Raw genomic sequence first — 19,615 nt, 5'->3', positions numbered from 1 at the left:
ATTTACTTGTAATTTTATTTTATTTTATTCTTTGGTTTCAAAGAGAAAACTTGTAATTTAATTTAAGCGTATTTAATTTAAATTAAACGCAATTAATAAAATATGTGAATATGTCAATAGAAAAATTAGGAAATATAAATCTTCAACATAATTAATAATTATTACTTTAGAATTGTTATTTCCAACCTACTTTTAATTATTTACTTAAAAATTAACTACTTGTTAAATGCAAACTTTATTTCAAAATATCCTTTGCTCACTTAAGTTGATTAGGGTTTTTCTTATTATAGTTTTCCTAGTGTTTAGCTCCCTGTAACATCCCATTTTTTTCGTAAATAAAATTTTAGAGAATAATGATGTTTTATACTTAAATAAATAAATAAAAATAGATATAATAAAATAATGATTTGAGAGAAACTAAAAAGGATATTTTATTATTCATTTGATGGAGAATAAAATAGAGTTTCTTTTTTTATAAAATAATAAAAATAAATAAATAGAGTAAAAAATAGGTTGTGAATACCCCTAGCTATAAATAGCAAGCTAGGTCAGTTTTGAGACTGACTCCTCTACTTCTTAATTTCTCTCTCTTCCTCTCTCAAAACCCTCTTTTTTTCTCGCAGACCACCAAACCTGTCTTAGAAAAATGACGATCTCGGACCCATTCACCGTTGAATCGTTGTGAAATTTAAACAACATGTTCGCAACCCAATTCCGAGCATTCTCACCGTTGGGAATTTCGGTATCATGTCTGAACAAACAGAAATACCCCTCGCATTGTAGTCTTTTCCTTTCCCACAGAAACCCAGAGTTGTCTCGGTAAAATTATGATCCCGGTTTCGTTAACCGCTGGATTGTCGTGAAAATTTTCTATGTTGTGAGAAATTCAATTGCGCACACCTTCACCATTGGGATTTGCGAAATAATATTTGTGGAGGGACAAAAAGGAATCGCACGAAGATAGTACAAATGGAGGCTTCAATCTCTTCTCATTCTCTCTAACGTTTGAGAACCCTATCAGAGCAACCAGAGGAAGAAATTGAGGTAAGGGATGAGTTATTCACAATTGGGGATTAGTGAGAACATGTGTAGGGATCCTTAGAGGATTAAATTGGGGTTTTATTTTGAGATGTTTATTAAATTGTAATTTTTCCTTTATAATTATAAATAAAATATTGATGTTCTGATGAGAATTGCTTGATAAATTGTGCTCTTGATATTTGTATATTTTGACCTATGATTTTGATATAATTGTGTAATATTATTTGAGGGGTTTTAGTCCCCAGGTTGTGATAGTCTTTTGTATAAATTGTTATATTGAGGATATGAAATGATGATTCAAATTATGAGTATGTGGTGAATTGAACATGTGATGAATGACGGAATACATGTATATTGACATGTGTATTGTGTTGTGAGTTATGAATTGTGCAATCACACAACTGTAAGACCCTTTAAGGGCGATGAGTATTGTGATGGGATCCATTGTGGAAACCCGACGAGTTTAATCACAAGTGCGACGAGTTAAAATGATTTTGAAAATAATTGAGTAGTTGTGTGTATTGCATAGTTCATAGGTAAAGTGAATATGATTCATGAGGTGTGATAACATGCTATTTTGAGATTATACCATTGTAATTGAGATCGAGTGTATGTGATAAACTGAGTATGCACGTGATTGAGATGTTGTGTCTATTGAGATGTTGTGTGCATTGAGTTGTAAACTATGGATTGTACAATCACACGACTTTAAGACCCTTTAAGGGCGGTGAGTTAATTATAAGACCCTTTAAGGGCGGTGAGTTAATTATAAGATCCTTTAAGGGCGGTGAGTTAATGTTAAGACCCTTTAAGGGCGACGAGTTAAAACTATTTTGAGAACAATTGAGGAGTCGTGTGTTTTGTACAGTTCATAGATAGAGTCTGTGTGCTAAAATATTTTTTGGATTGGACCTGAATAAGGAGGGAGAGGACTCTTCGGAGTGTAGGCCTTGGGGGTCACACGGTTTGAGTGCTCCTTTAAGCCTATGTTGATCACATATGGTTGGAGCATTCTCGTAAAACACTGTGACCCTGACTGGTCTCCCTATGATATTACCTAGTGAGAGTGACTTGACTTGCTAGTGTGTGGTTTGTCTTGTCATGTACTCCTAGGCACCCGACGAGGTTTTTCACTGACATGGTACCACATTGCATATAGGCTTGAGTCTTAGCATAATTGTTGCATACGCTTGCTAATTGTTTATTATGAAATTGATGTGTTATTATGTCTTGATCGGAGTGTTTGATTCTTGTGTATTGTGATTGATGATTGAAAGGTGTGATTGATGATTGAAAAGTGAATTTTGAATGACAAAGTGATGAAATAATGTGAGATGTGCTAAGTAAATTGTATTTGGCTACTATATGTTGTCTTGTTTCTCTCTAGTAGTTAGGAATGTGATAACACACTCCCGGTTTGCTGTTTATGTTTGGATCCTGTGATAATCTTGAACTTTGTGTTCAGGGGAGCAGATGAATAGGTGGATGACTATGAAGAACCTCATGCTAGAGGACACAGGAACACAACGCTCTGATAGGATGTGACATTAGGATATAGGTTCTATATTAATTGTATGAATCTTAGACGGCCTTGTTTGAGTCAAGATGACTTTATTATTTATTTGAACAAGTTTGAATATGATGTAGAAGAAAGTGAATGTGAGCCTTTTACCCCTTTGAAAGGCTTGTATTTAAAAATGTTTTAAAAATACTTTCAATTAATATTTAAATTTTTATTTCTTTATTAGTATATATGTGAGGGGTAGAGGGTGTCACATTACTTGTTTGGGCCTCATTCGGATTCATCTGTATTATCACATTAATATTAAGTAGTTTGTGACCCATGTAATGTTCGATTATAAAAATGAAATCATTGAAAAGTTTATATATTATTAATAATAATATTATAAAAATTATTTTACAGAATATAAATAGATTTCGTGTAAAATTTATCAAACAGTGATTATGTTGATATTAATTACATTGAATATTTAGTAAAAAAAAATATATTTTTAGCTCTTCAATTTGATTTGAGTTGTGTGTAATTTTGGTTTTAATGTTTTTTCAAACCAAATTAAGTAAATATGCTTTTGAGTATCATTAATTTGTTTTGCCTAGTAAAATATATAGATTTGCAAGATATTTATACTTCTTTTCACATACGGAAATATGAAATTCAGACTCATATGACAAGCTATGGTTATGAAAGAATCACTAATAAAATTCCACATCTAGAAGCCCATTTACTCAGAAATTTAGACAAAAATGGAATTGTGATCATTTTTTTCTACTCAAAATTTTCATAAATTAAAAGGTAAACTAAGTTTTTAGTCCTTGGACCTTTTCAAATTTTGGGTTTTAGTTTCCAAACAAAAATTTGATTGATCAAAGTTTCTAAATTTCTGTGTTGTTATAACTTTTAGTCTTTTCCATTAGAGTGCATTGTTAAGTGATTATTGAAAACCATCATGTGTCTTTTTTTAGTTATTTATTATGGTTCATTTTCTTGTGGCTAAAAGCAGCTAGAAATTGCTTCTCCAACATCTGCAATCCTTCACCCTCACATTAAACCAAAACCATAATCACATTCTCCAAGTCTTCTATGCTACAGAAGCTTTAATACTCTTTATGTTGCTCATAATCATATTCTCCATTACAAGACCAAGTATGTGAAACTGGACTATTTTTTGTAATTGAAAGACATTCAACAAGTTATTGGTCATTCAACAAGTTAGGATTTCACATGTTAGGTCCTGACATAGAGAACGTGATTATGAGTAGAAGAAAGTGCACTATAGAAGCCAAGTGTATACTTAAGAGACATTGCTAAAGTAAAAGATGGCCTAAACCAAAGAATAGGTACCTAATCTTCAAGATGATGTATTGAATGAATTGCATTAGTTTTCCTTAAGACTAATAAATAATTTATAAATCATGTATGTTAATTTTAAACAAAAAGAAAATTTGTTATTTATTGAATACATTATCTTAAATTACAGACATCTATATTCTCCTATAGGTCATCTTTTAATTTAAGTTCATGAAATATATGTTTAGCTTCTACAACAATCGTGCTATCATCCTCATTGTTATAGATGCTTAGCTTCTAAAGTACTATTTCCCTAGCTCATAATCACATAGGACCAAGAATGTGAAGTTGGACCATTTTTTGGGTCTGGAAAGGCATTCAACATATTGTTGGTTGTTGAACATGTTAGAATTTTACTTTCTTGGTCCTAGCATGAAGAACATGATTATGAGCAAAGGAAGTGCACTATAGAAGCCAAGCATCTACACCAATGAGAATGGTGCCATGATTGTTGTAGAAGCTAAACTTATACCTCATGACTTTTGATGGATTAAAGATGGCCTAAACCACATTATAGGTACTTGTTCTTCAAGATGATGTATTGAATGAATAACATTGATTTTCTTGAAGATAATAATAATAATTTATAAAGTTTGTACGTTAATTTTAAACTGAAAGAAAATTGTTTTTATTCATTAATACATCATCTTAAATTACAAGCATCTATACTTTAGTCTTAGTCATCCTTTAATCTAAGTTCATGAAGAATAAGTTTAGCTTCTTCAACAATCTAGCTCATGATCATGTTCTCCATGCTAGGACCAAGCATGTGAAATTGGACTATTTTTTGTGTGGAAAGGCATTTAACATCTTGTTCGTTGTTTTAACATATGTGTAGAAGTTAAGCTTATACTTCACAAACTTTGCTAGATTAAAAGATGGTCTAAACTATTTTTTCATGAAGACAATAATAATACTAATAATTTATAAATGTATGCCTAAACTAAAGTATAAATATTTGTTCTTTTCCGTAGACAATACTAATAATTTATATGTTAAATTACTATTTAGGTCTTTTAATTTATTTTCAATATTCAATTAGATCCTCTATTTATTAAGTGGTTTAGTTAAGTCTTTTAATTATTTAAAATAATTCAATAAGATATTTTATGTCAATTAAGTGTTAATGTTAACAATATTTATACTTAATTGACAAAAAGATCCCAACTGAATCATTTTAAATAATTAAAAGATCTGATTAAATCACTTAATAATTAGATGACCAAATTAAATATTAAAAAATAAATTAAAGAATCTAAACAATATTCCTTATTCTCTGCAATGGCTCAAGAGGGATTGAGAAAGTCTCTCTCATCAAAAGAGATAAAATTGAAGTCCCTCTCGTCAAAAGAGATGTGTCTTGCCTTTAGCCCATTCGTGCATAATCTATATATTAATGGTAGACTTCGTATTCGTATTAGAGAAGATCTTCTAAGCAAAGCATAACAAAAGGTTGATGAACTTAATACACAAAACTGTTTTACATTTTTTATAACTTATACGGGTTATAATTGGATTATTGTTCGAAAAAATTTAATCACATGCAATTATCTCTATTAATTTCATTCTTAACCTAACACAAAATAATATAAGTAACATTCCAATTAACCTTTTATATAATCTCCATTATGTTTTTATTTTCTACTTTATTTTTTAATTACAAAACTATCTTCTTTTGTTCCATTTTTAATTGTATATTGTTTCTAATCCTTTTAAAAAAAATTGAAATAAATAATTAATCTTTTTCCTATTTTTAAGACTTAGATCCGGTCTCCGATCCTTATAAAAGGATATTAGGTTAAATATAATATTAATCTTTCAATTTTGTTTAATTCCAAATTTTAATCCATCAATTTTTAAATAAAAATAGTTGATCCCTCTATTTTAGAGATAATTAATCTTCTTATTTTACAAGATATCAACAAAAACAATTTAGTAAAACATAAATAAAATTGAAAAGTGGACTAAATTAACATTTAAAAAAATATAAGGATCAAAATTAAGATTTTTTTAAAATAAAATGACCAAATATATTTATTTGAAAATATGAGAACTATAATCATATTTTTTAAAAAAAAGTAGAGAAACCAAACATTTTTATTTTAAAAATAATAAAATCAAAATTGTTTTTAAATAAAAAATATTTTAAAAAATAATAATATTTAAGTACTAAAATAAATTTTATATTTAAAAATATAGGATTATCACAATAATGTAAAACTTTATTTCCATTCACATATAAAAAATAATCTATTGAAGAAAATAATTCAATTCTCTTCACGAACAAATAAGACTGCAAACAATAACACAACATGAGCCGATTTAGTCTACGGTGGCCTCTAACACAAGACAAATGGGAATAATTTTATTAAATATACTAACATAATAAAAATTAAAATTTTCAACGCAAAATAGAAAAAAATTATTCGTATATTAAACAAAATATTTTCATCAAAAAGTAAAAGGAAAAAACACTCGAAAGGGAATTTTAAAGGAACAATTGAAAATATAGGAACATCTGAATGCACAAGCCTAAGAAAAATAAATGGCCAATGCCAGAATCTCAGTTCCAAATCGTTCTCGGCAACGTACAGCACTGAAAGCGCCATGGGTTGGGCGAATCAGAGACTCTAATTTGTTGCCTTTTCCCTGAAAATGAAATTCAATTAAATGAAAAAATAAAATCGAAAATTGAACACAAAAAATTGAAGGTACAAAAAAAAAATGGCTCTGCAAAAATAGATGGCATCAACGAACTCGATTTAGCTCTCATAGTTTGATGGTATGTATAAATTGGTCATCACTGCCCCAAAAATCGAGAGAAGAAAAGAAAAATCAAAGCTTGGAACAAAAAATAGAGAGAAATTTTAGGGATAATCTGCAGGGGTTTTGGAAATCTTTAATGAAGAGAGATTAAAAGTTGTGACTGAACGAATTGTAGAAAGAAAGAGAATGCTGGGAATAAATAGGGAATAGCAGCAAAACCCTAATTTTTCTAATTCATGAAATTACGATTATGTCCAATATGTTTTGGGCCATAAGGCCCACGACATACAATCGACGCCTCTGCTTTGCACTTTACAACCCGTAGAATCCCCACACAATAAATACTAGTGCTAGAAAATATTGTAATTAAATTAGGATTTTAATTTCTACAAACGTGTTTGATAAATATTTTTTTGTATCTACAATTACTTAATTGGATAAAATAAAAATCACTTTATTATATTTTTAATGAATGAAAAAATATTTAATATGACTTAAATTTAAAAATAATAATGATATTTTAAATAGAATAAGATTTATTAGAACATAAAATAAAATAAATTTAATTTGGATTTTAAAAAATTATAATAATAAAAATAAATAATGTTTTTCAGTTTAAATTTTAAAAAATAAATGTTATAATCAATTATTATTATTATTATTATTAGGAAAAACACAAATGTTAATACATCAGGGTGTCTATATTTTTAGTGAGTTAAATTTGTTATGTCGTAACATTTTATCTTATTGTGTATTAACATTTATATTTATTAGTATAATATGAGAAAAAAATTAAATTATTAAATAAAGAATAACATAAAAAAAGTAGAAATAAGTAAAAATAAATTAATACTTCAAAATTAAGATACATGTCAAATGTGTTAATAAAACAAACTATATACACTAAATGAACATTTTCAAAATGTGTCCCACCTTTCACCAACTGTAGATAGATCTTATAACTTTTTTCTTTCTATAATTTTACATCATTCATTTGCTTTGTATCATACAAGAATATTGAAGTTCAATTTAAAAATCAAAGTTATATCTTCAAGTTCTTGTAATTCCACCTTTTTGTATTTAAGAGTCTGAAGTGTAAACGACACACAAATACAAAGTAGAAAATAATAAGTGTGTGTTACTTATTACTGGTTCAATTCTTCCACTCCAAGTTATACAACTCAAAGCTTACAAAAATGTTACTCAAAATTTTTCATGAGAGAGCTGTGATAAAAAAGGAAGGATGTTGTTGACCACTTGAACACTATTAAAATCCTTCTTCTCTACATAAAAATACAAAAAAAAAAAAAAAAAACCTTCTTTTGCTTTGGCCATTCTTTCATTGTGCTTACCTAAAATAGATCTGTGAATATTTTTATTTTCCAAGGAAATTAAGTAAAGGCCAATTTATGACAAAATTAAATATAAAAAATAACTTGATTGGAAGATAGTCTTCTAAAGAATTTAGAGAGTTCAAATCCTTTAACTTGCTCTAAATCTCTTCATCTTCATTAAGTAAAGGCCAATTTATGACAAAATTAAATATAAAAAATAACTTGATTGGAAGATAGTCTTTTGAAGAATTTAGAGAGCTCAAACAAACCCTTTAACTTGCTCTAAATCTCTTTGTCTTCATCATATAATACTAAATGATGGTTATTAGTATATTCAACACAATCAAAAACGTTTTGAAAAAACATGAAGCATTACACAACCCGAATGGACAAAGTTGATTAACATTAAAAAAATTAAAAATTAAATTTTTAAAATCAAAATTTGTTTTAAATTTTACAAATATCTAAAATCAAAATGAGTTTCAAAATTAAATTATTCAATCTTAAAATCAAGTATCCTCAAGGAAGCTAGTGGAGCGGGAGGTGAATATCAAGAGTGGTCGTAGTCAAGGAAAATCTAGAGTTCACAGATCGCCTTGGTCCAAATTAAGTCGTTATACTTTGCTAACAAAGATTTGAGGCCAAGTACTAGAGGAATTTTGTAGCACCAAGTTGATCTAGTTGTCGACTAAGAATCGACCTCCACCTGGAGCAAACAAATCCAAGTATTGCTTATATCATTGAGTCGCTGGTCATAACACTAAAGATTGCACTATCCTTAAAGACAAAATAGGAAATTGATCCAAAAGAGGCACCAATAGATGTTCGCCAAAGACCCATCACATGATCAGGACAATGAAAGGGAGCAAGATAGAAGCCGAGAACGCAACAAGACTCATGAGACAACAAAAGCACAGTGTCATAACGAGAATCCCCACCCGAAACTTGGCTTCAAGGGTTTACCTCATGTTCTACTTCCTTATTTATGCAAATATATTTGCTAAGTCTTTTGCGTGAAAGGTGGTGCTTGTTTTTTTAACCACCATGTCATCTACATAGACTTTCAGGTTCCTTCTGAGTTCGTTCATGAATATCTTGTCCATCAGCCTCTAATAAGTTGCTCTAACATTCTTAAGACCGAATGGCATAACCAAAAAGAAATAGTTAGTCATATTAGTCATGAACACAACCTTCTCCTTATCCTCCTTCAACATCGTAGTCAGGTTATACCCAAAATATGCACCTAAAAAGTTGAGGATATAGGAAATTTGGATGCTCCGTCAACTAGGCGGTCCATACTCAGAAGCGAGTACGAGTCTTTAGGGCAGGCTTTGTTTAGATCTATGTAGTTGGTGCACACCCTTCACTTCCCATTATATTTCTTTACCATTATCACATTAGCTAACCATGTGGTGTATTGCACTTCTTTGATGAATCTTGCATTCAAGAGTTTCCTTGCTTCTTCAACCATAGTCTTTCCTTTTTCAGGGTTGAGTTTCCACATTCTTTGCACGAATGGTCTAGCCTTTGGACAGATGGCTAGCCTGTGACCATGGAACTCGAGATCGATTCCTAGCATGTCTTATGCTAACTATGCAAAGAGGTTGGCGTTTTTTGTCAATACTTGGGCTATGGATTTCTACCTTCGTACTCATTTGGCATCCTAATTTGGTGTACAAAGATGGTTTTTTACCGACTTGGAAAGGATTCGCTTCTTTAGTGGGCTTTACCTTCAACTCTACCTTTCTTAAGTCGAGCGTTGTATTACCTAAGTTGTTGTTGATAGAGGTGCATGCTACTAGCTTTACTTGCAGTTCTACCACCTTCTTTCCTATAGAAATATTAAGGCCTGCAACGTTACATTCCAATGTCTTTATCTGGTAGACTCTAACAGCGTTAGTTTTGTCATCCTTACTTAAAAACTTCATCACCAAATGGGAAGTCAAAATGATGCTCCTTAACTCGTTGAGCAAATGACATCCTATTAATATATTATAAAAGGTTAAAGCATCGACTCTAAGGTACTTGATCATGATTGACTTTGACCCCCTTCCATCTCCAAAAAGGGTTAGCAAGTACGCATATTCTATCGTGTCAGTTGTCTCTCCTATGAAACCTATGAGTTGCTCCAGGAATGACTTAATATGGCTTTCTAGTATGCCTAGTTGTTTAAAGGTCAACTAGTATAGGACATCGACCGAGCTCCCATTATCAAGTAGAACTTTGCACACTAAGTTAGCAACCTCTATCTTGACTACCATGGGATCATTGTGACATCACTCTATCCCCTCAAAATCCATGTTTGTGAAAGTCATTAGGGGGTAGGCTCCTTGTGACCTCATTTTTGGCCACGACTAAGTTGACAGACTTATGATCAATCATAAGTGTTACACATGAGCCATATTGGGCCTTGATCAATCATTAGTGTTTCTCTTAGGCCTTGGTTAATGATAAGTGTGTTTGGGGACACTGGAGAATCAAAGGATCAGATTCACAAGAAGCTTCTTTAAAGGATCATATGTAGTTGAAAGAGCTTCAAATTTGCTACCTTTTATTTTTTTATTGAAAACAATAGAATATTGGTCTATTGCGTGTCGCAGTGTATAAGAAGCAGTGCCTGCAACATGTCATCTTCCATTTTGGTGAATCAAATTTTTCTTTACAGCATTGTCTGAAATTTCAACACACCCTATTCAGCTAAGTTCAGAAAAGCTAGAACCCTACCATAGGGTAATAAGCTAAGAGGTATGAATTTGACTAAAAAAAACTAACTTTATTGAAAATTGGGTCCTAGTATGACTACGGTAACCAAAGCATTGACAAATACAGGCTTCAAACTTAACCTACCAAAGGAGTTACTTTTTGAACTTAATTTTAGGCATAAGTATCCTCTTGTAACATTAACCTGCCAAAGGAGTTCTTTTTTGTATAGTGATCTTCACAAATGAAAAAAATCATATGATATGGAGTTAGTTAAAAAAAGGTGCAATTGACAAAAGAATATCACTCAAATTATCATCAAGAGCACTCTTTATTCAAAATGTCAACCCGTTAAATGATTTTGAACACCAAAGACACTTACCCTCAACCTGTTTCATCTCTCAATCCCTTCTCAACAAGGCTTGTGTCTCGGAATGCAAAATTTGCACATCGGTTGCTTCACTTACATGAGCATAATGCTATTTAAGGTGTTCATGCTTTTATGGTGCACTGTGCGAGAAAAGTAAAAGAAAACCTGTCATCCTAGAAAAATGATTGGTCAATTGAAGAAGAAGGACAAGGATAAGAAGAGTACAAAGGTGAAACAAGTCGTTGACATAAACTCATCTAGGTTTGATTCTTATTTTCAATTTACTTGAAATTTAGTTGAATTTGTTCTAAAAGAAAAACATATGTGTTATACTTTCGGATTCAATTGTTAAAGGCTTATAATATAACAAATACACATACATACATATATAGTGATTTTGGTATGAATATAAGGAGTATTAACCCCTTAATAGATATAGTGTTAGGTGTTTTGAAATTTCAGTTTATGTGTTCGCTTCATTATTTACTTAACCCTTTTAAAATCTTTATTTTTTTTCCTATTAAGTTATATATGAAATGTATTTAATAATAACCCCTATATGTCTCCATCCCTCAATAATATATTTTTTTTGGCTGAATGAGTAGAAAGATACAAAAAATTACATAAAATGAAGACAGAAACAAGGCCAAATATAACAAATGATGTAATAAAAAATATAAAAAAGATAAGAAGAAAAATAAAACGAACAAGAGATATATTTGCACTGTGGAATCTTTTTATTTGATATGCCTGTAATTGTTAGTACAAAACAAATGATTTTCAAATGTTTTTATTAATATTCATTTCAACTGTAATTATTAGCAATGTGAAGACAATTCGCAAGGCCAACATGAATGATAACAATTCATGTAAATCTCCAATTGTTGAACCAACCCCAAAGAAGTTTAAGGTGAGCCTTCTTTTTGTTTCACTACAAAATGATTTTTTTAACATAACAAATATTGTGATTGAAGTTTTAATGTTTTTGACACAACTTTTAGTCTCATATTTTGAAATTAAATGACTTTTAAACATAGGTTATATCAAATGATAAGATGACACATTTCATGGAGATCGTGCTAAAAGGTATCAACAACCTCACCAAACTAGTTGTGTCCCAATCCAGTTTGCGTAGTCAAATTACTATAGGTGAACAACCCAGTGTGTTCTTCACTCCGACAACTAAAAAAGAAGCAAAAATCATTGATTGAATCTTATAGGATTCAGCAACAACCCAAAAGTTACTGGTGAAGAAAAAACAATTGGGTTGAATGAAGAGGACTTCAAGAAAAAATTGTTTTCATAAACAATCACTAGGAAGAAGTTTGGATTTTCCCCAGTTATGAATCATTTCCATAATGTAATTTTTGATGGCATGAAGAAGGTTGCTAAAATCACAAATGTATTAACAACCATTTAATAAGTAGAACATCTCATAACTATTTAAGTACATTTCCACATCATGCAATGAATGTTGTCTTCATTTTTACAATTGATTATTTTTTGTCACCTAAATTGCAATGGATCCCCAAGTTGTTCAGACCTCCCCTAGGGATGATGATTGACCAAATTCAAGCAATAATAGTAACATATTATTGGGACGAACAAAGATGAAAATAGGAATGGGTAAATCCTTATCTATGAGTTTGTTTAAATTATTTTGAAAATAAGTTGTTACTCACTTTAATATTGTTATGAATTGTGCCACAGTCAGGAGATCCTTGTGACAACAGATGTAGATTAAGTAGGTTATAGAAATACCTTGAAGACTTTTTTTATCAAGAAAAGAGATGGATCAAGAGGTAAAATGATACAACTAGTTATAAACTTTGTAACATCTACATTTGTCCTTTAAATTCATACAACATATTAAAAAATTCAACTGGAACTTCTATTTAATTTTTGTTTAATAAGTTCTTAACCTCCTAGCCACCCATCTCAGAAACAAGGATAGGTCAATTCATTCATATCCTAATTTCTAGTATTTACTAACCCATGTTGCGATAAGAATTATCTAGCTTTACTAAATCATTTGAGTAATTAGTTTCTTAAAACAATGTTAAAATGTGTTTCCATATCCCATTAATTTGGAATAGGATGGTGTCATGGTCCAGAAGTTATCATCAGTCACTACAACCACAAATTTTTAGGAAAAGTTGACTATCTCTTTAAGGTAATATATATTCAACAGTCCCAATATGAATACAAGTTGTTATTTACAATTACAAATGACTTATCTAATGTACTAAACATGGTTTCCTTTATATCTTTGTTCCTATTAATGACACCAAGAAGCTCCCTTATCATAATTTTCTAACTCTATATACAAACATTTTTATTTTTTATCAAATGAGACACACAAATGTTAATAAAATAATATAATTGCTATAACTCGGCTATGTATTATGATTAATAATGTTTACTCTCATTCTTGTTCTTGTAGAAATGATTATGGCATTTGGGTGTCTAAATGGATGATAGCCTGCAGTTGGACTCAAGATTATCACATTGATGTAAACTTTGTATTTGCGCTATCCATGATTTGTCAATTGATATTAATTGACATTTAAACCCTTGGTATGTATCCCTAATTTAATGGTTCCATTTCAGGTGGATGATTCACGTAGAATGAAGCTTGCACTGTACTTGTGTTCAAAAAACACAACAACATGAAGGATAAGGTCATCCAACTATCAGTGGCAAACTGGCACATTTGGAGGAAAAGAAGAAAAATCTCGAGCTTCCCAATTGACACTTAATTTCCACAACTCTGATTTTGGTTTTCATTTTTTGTGTTTTTTTTTTGGTGAGAGCGACCATATTGTGGTTGTAGGATACTTCATTTGATTACCACTTTTATTTTGGCTTGCTATTTTGACAAACTCTTAGCCCTAGTTCATCTGGTTCATAGACCTATTTTTGAATTGTTTGTCATTGTTGTGATTGCTACTATTATAGAATTTTCATAGATCTATTTGATGATGTTTTTCTAGTCATATCATTTGCAACATGTGGTTTTTTTGCTGGTGGATTTGGGTTACTATTAAATTTGATTTTTGATATATCACTATAGTCGCAATAAATTAAAACGGGAACCTAAGATCATACAATTTTTTAACTTAATACTCATTAACAATTGCCACCAACTCCTAAATTAAAGATAACAACTTAATCATGAACACATCAAACAAAATAACAGCTTAATCATCCTTAAATATGCATTCGTGGCTAGAAGACAAATTCAAATTATTCCACTTGGAGGAAGTTACACTTCCAAATAAGTCGTAACTCCAAGGATGACTCCCACAATAGTCTTCCTTTTCATTAAGTAAATCCCCTGTCAGTTGTGCATTTGGTCTTCTTCATCTTCACATTCTATTGATTCAATTGGTGTTGTTGGGTCGCCTACCACTTTTGCAATTGCCTCAGCATGTGGTTATGCTTGGTTGTCTTCCAAAGAGGCATAGATCTCTGCACATGAAACATAAGGTTTTTTTTAACCATAAAAAACATGTTATGCACATCACTATCATCACAGAGCTTGTAAGGGGTATACTTCAAACGACCACCAAAGGCAAATATTGGGCATCGCCACTAAAAGGCAAATACATGTTATGGATTGTTGTTGGAAATCTAGCTTCCAATCACCTCCTTAAGCTCGTGTAGACTAATGTTATTAGGAATTGTAAAAGACTTGGTGTTACCACTTATGAATGTAACACCATCTTCGGGATTCATGACGATTTCCCCTAAAAAATGAAATAAAACAAAGCTCGCAGTGTGATCCATACAGGTGTAAGTGAAACAAACTCTTAGGCTCAACACCTCCTTCAAAAATGGAAATGGATGAATGTGAATCATGTTGAACAAGAAGGCTTAGTATATATACTAAAACACAAGTTAGCTAAGAAAGTAGTTATGATGTTAAATAAAATAAAATGTATAAAGCATTACAACTTCATTCAATGTTCCACAACCTTAAAGATATATACAACTAAAATACTATAATAAATACACTTTAACATTTTAAAAAAATTCAAATATTATAGTACTAGTAAAAAAAATTATATTTAATTACAACACATAATTGATATATATTAATGCACTTTCACTTTCATTTGTCCATAGTATCCCTTATTGCATGTTGTTTAATAATTTTTCATTAAACTTTCCCCACTACTGTCTCCAAATCTAAATTATTTTCATTTGAGTATAAAGATGAAAGATCATGCATTCATACACAAACATAAGAACTACACCACCATTTTCAAAAGACCAAATCTGAACTACAACGCACAACAACATAATAACAAATTAAAAAAATAATGAAGTCTTTCAACAAAGTTACATGACAATATAATAACAACTTAAAAATAAATGAATGAATCTTGCGACCAATATGCATGTCATGAACAACACAAGTAACTTCATTTTCTTGCAACCAACATACATGCCATGAACAACACAAGAAACTTAATATGCCTAACAATCTTCACAATAATTCATTATATAATCATGACTACCTAACAATGTACTAAACAATTTGTGGAACAAATCACTCCATCTACAAACCCTTCACAACTAGTTCAAACCCTAAACCCAAAACGAAAGATTATTACATAGTGAATCATCATTTGAAAGGAGTAACATTTCATTCGAAAAGAGGACATTGTAACATATATGCTTCCAACGAAACCCTTACAATAATGTCATACGAACTTCATTGTATAGAATACTTAACAAAACAAAACTAGCTAAAGGAAAATAACTTATGCGAATGAATAAACTCCACTAGAGAAAGTACATTGCTTCTTCCTTCAACGTGCCTGAATGGTATAACTACGCTTTCGGTGACCAATCACATAAACAAAAGGTGTCCCCCACCGCTATGCTGAATTAGACCCACACAGAAAAGAACGGAGAAAATGATTGTCAATGAGTTGGAAAATGGAACTAGAGTAATAGCAACAACAGAGCTTCATCTATGTTGCAATTGTTTGAGACAACCTATCATGAAGCATAACACTCGTATAATGCTTTAGTCAAGGAACCACAACACCCTTCAATGTTGCGCAAACAAAAAAATTCAAAAATCATGTTACTTTTTAATTGAAAGTACCAAAATTTTCCTACATAACATCTCTTGTCCCCGACTGATTAAAAGCCCCACCTAATAATCAAACACACATGTGGCATGACATGGTTGGTCCATATCAAACACTTACTGGTGCCCGCTAACCATAACATGAGCCAAAGGAAAGACCACCAAAAAAAGGAAGAAAGAGAAGAGGCTAAATGCAAAAAAAAAAAAAAAATCAAAAATCGGATGAATAAAAATAAAAAAGAATATGCAGTCACATGTAATTGTTAAAGCCTAAAAGATATCCCACGTTGCTCTAAAGATTAATGGGAAATGGAAAAAGATTAATGGAAGTCATTTTAAACCATTGTATCATTTAACTAATTCATATATTACATTGCACTTCAAAGAAAAAAGTTTGTTGCAAAATAAATTAGGGACAAAATTGTATAAAATTTGTGTGCACCAAAAGAAAATATTTTCTTTATATTGTTATAGATTATTATTATAAATTTTTTTTACCACATTAAAAGATGTCACCTCTGGTAACATCACATTGATTCTTTTCATATAATTTTGATTAAGATTGAGTTGGTTGAGAAATGAAAATTAAGCATATTTACGGGTTCTAAAGCTCAATCACTCCACCAAAATTGATTGGTTGTGTTGATTGTCTCATCAAGCTAGACCTATTTTTGGGTGTTTTTTTTTTAAATACATCTCTCTCCTACTTTTTCTCAATCTACACTACTTTGTAATTTAATTCCCAATATACACTACCTAGGACTTTCTCTCTCCTTTTTGCTTTTTTTAATTTAAAATATTATAAAATATAAATATTATATTATATAATTTTTTAATTGGTTTTAAAATTACTTATTTATTAAATTAAATTTTTTTATTTTTTTATTTTTTTAAAGAAAATGATATTATTAAATATAATTATTTTTGTTTATGTCATTAAACAAAAATAATTATATTTAATAATATCATTTTCTTTAAAAAAAATAAAAAACAAAATTATAAAATTTAATTTAATAAATAAGTAATTTTAAAACCAATTAAAAAATTATATAATATAATATTTATATTTTATAATATTTTAAATTAAAAAAAATAAAAAGGAGAAAGAAAGTTTCAAGTATATTGAAAATTAAATAACAAAGTATTATAGATTAAAAAAAAAACAGAAAAGAGAATACGAAGAAAAACAAACCCTATTTTTGCCAAACTTGATTATATCATTTAGTGGTAGTTATTTTTGCATTTTAAGATTATTCATGCACCTTTTAAACCTTTCAGAATGTAAATTACATTCCAAATTAGATACAGGAAGCAATTATGGAGGGCACGAAGCAATTGCCTGTACTAGCATGTGTATAAAATCAAATATCATCACGTGCATATAATTAGTTGATAATATTCATGGGAGTCTCAACTGCATAAGGTATGCGCACTTCCAATTTCTTATAAAATCACATCAAAATACATAAATCATCAAGATTTAAATAAATGATCAATAAGTAACAGTATAAATGAATTAACACACCTTCCTTATTAACAACACAAAAGAAACTAGTACAATTTTTTAAAAATGTATGTAAAAGAATAAAGTAGAAATCAATATAGATATATAAGAAAAGATATTTAAAACCATAAAAGAAATATATATATATATATATATAATATATATATATATATATATATATATATATATATATATATATAGTTGAAGATGAGGAGAAAAATACACACACTCTAGAGAGAAAAGAAAAAAAAATCTTATGAATCACACAATCATTTTTATTCCCTATGTTACATATAGCTATTTATATACAAATCACTTATATTAGATAGCATAACATAAACTTAGTATATATCTAATAGAGCTAACCACTAAACACATGATTTAATATTTTGAATTTAAAAACTTAGAAATTAAATTTGACACTTATTATTTTTTAACAGATAATTGATTAAGAGATAACTTTAAGAAAAATATAATCTAATTTAGCTTCTTGTTTCTTTCTTATATATATTTATTGAAAAAATATACAAACATGATTTCAAACTAAAGGAACAAGATGCTTTGGCTTAGTTAGACTTGAGAGCATATTCCCTTATCAACTCATCAATGTTGCAGTCAAGGTTTATACTCTTTTGTTTGTATTTGCCGCGCGTCTTTTATAAAAGTCAGTCATTTTTCTGCATATATACTATATACTATGCACTATTTCTAATTTTTTAAATATATTTTGTAAATTATATTATATGATTCGTGATATATTAATAAAATCCTATTTATATATTCATTTTAAAATACATATAAAATATGTTAATAAAATTTTATTTGTTATTAATAAAATTATTTAACTCGTTCAACAAGAAATTATCCGTATATAGAGTTGATAAAGACTGTGATTAGATATTAATTATAATAAATATACATATATTCTTATTGAATGATTTTAATAATTATCAGTAACTTAAAAAATTTAATTAATATCTTTAATATAATACCCATAATTTATATATAAATTTTAAATGTATTTTAAAATGAACGTGTAAATAGCTTTTAAAATATATAATTTACAAAATATATTAAAAAAATACATAGAAAATATATTTCTAAAATTTCCCGTTTAGTTAGTTGCTTACATATTATTATTTTATTTACATAAACAAAAGGTAATAAGAGAAACTATATTTTTTTTATTTAGCATATTTTTATAAGATCAAATATTTATAAAAGAGAAACTAATTATATCATTTCCTTATTAGAAGGAACAAATTAACACTAATGAAGATAATTTTTTCTTTATACTTTTCCACTTATCAATTATATATTGATTGTGTATAAGAATGAGGTGTAATATCTCTCTACACAAAAATATCTCCAAACTTAATAACATTCTACGCCATCACGAATCATAAAGAAATTGACGTCCGCAATATAATATTTGACCAAATGGGGTAGGCACTTTTGGTTATGGATGAAATCTTCAATATTCTTTGGATTTAATTACGGTTAAAGGAACAAATATGTAAAATGAGAAAACCAAAATATTTTTATTGTTAATTTAAATTAAATTATAATTTTAACCTACTTTGAACTAAAGATAAATTTACCCATAGGATGCATTTGGTACAAAAAAAAAAATCATGTTCCAGAATCATGATTCTTTTTTTCTTTTTTCTTTAACAGAACCAACTCATTATTAAATCATTCCAATATGACTCAACCATACAATTTGGATGATGAAAAACATGAGGACTAGCAAAATCTCTAGATGCCCTAACCAAATAATAAGTCACTAGATTAGCTTGCCTTGGAATAAAACAGACTTTGTAGTCTGGTTCAGAATGTAGCAACGTTTGACACTTATTAATGATGCTACTAAACTCATTAATCTCCAGTTTCTTCCTCCTGATTCTTAAGACTTATTAATTCGAGA

The 19,615-nt window shown here is 29.3% G+C and overlaps 1 non-coding gene across 1 annotated transcript; it reads right to left on the bottom strand.

Annotated features, from left to right (window-relative positions):
- Window positions 1-6,635: 6,635 nt before the first annotated feature.
- On the bottom strand, window positions 6,636-6,719 carry LOC112999669 (small nucleolar RNA snoR116). The gene has a single exon (XR_003264879.1). It is a non-coding gene; the product is annotated as a small nucleolar RNA snoR116 (small nucleolar RNA).
- Between the last annotated feature and the right edge of the window lie 12,896 nt (window positions 6,720-19,615).

Source organism: Glycine max, chromosome 15, assembly GCF_000004515.6.
Source record: "Glycine max cultivar Williams 82 chromosome 15, Glycine_max_v4.0, whole genome shotgun sequence".
Classification (NCBI taxonomy): domain Eukaryota; kingdom Viridiplantae; phylum Streptophyta; class Magnoliopsida; order Fabales; family Fabaceae; genus Glycine; species Glycine max.
Note: the sequence above shows the minus strand (reverse complement) of the source record. Positions and strands in the feature narration are given on the sequence as shown.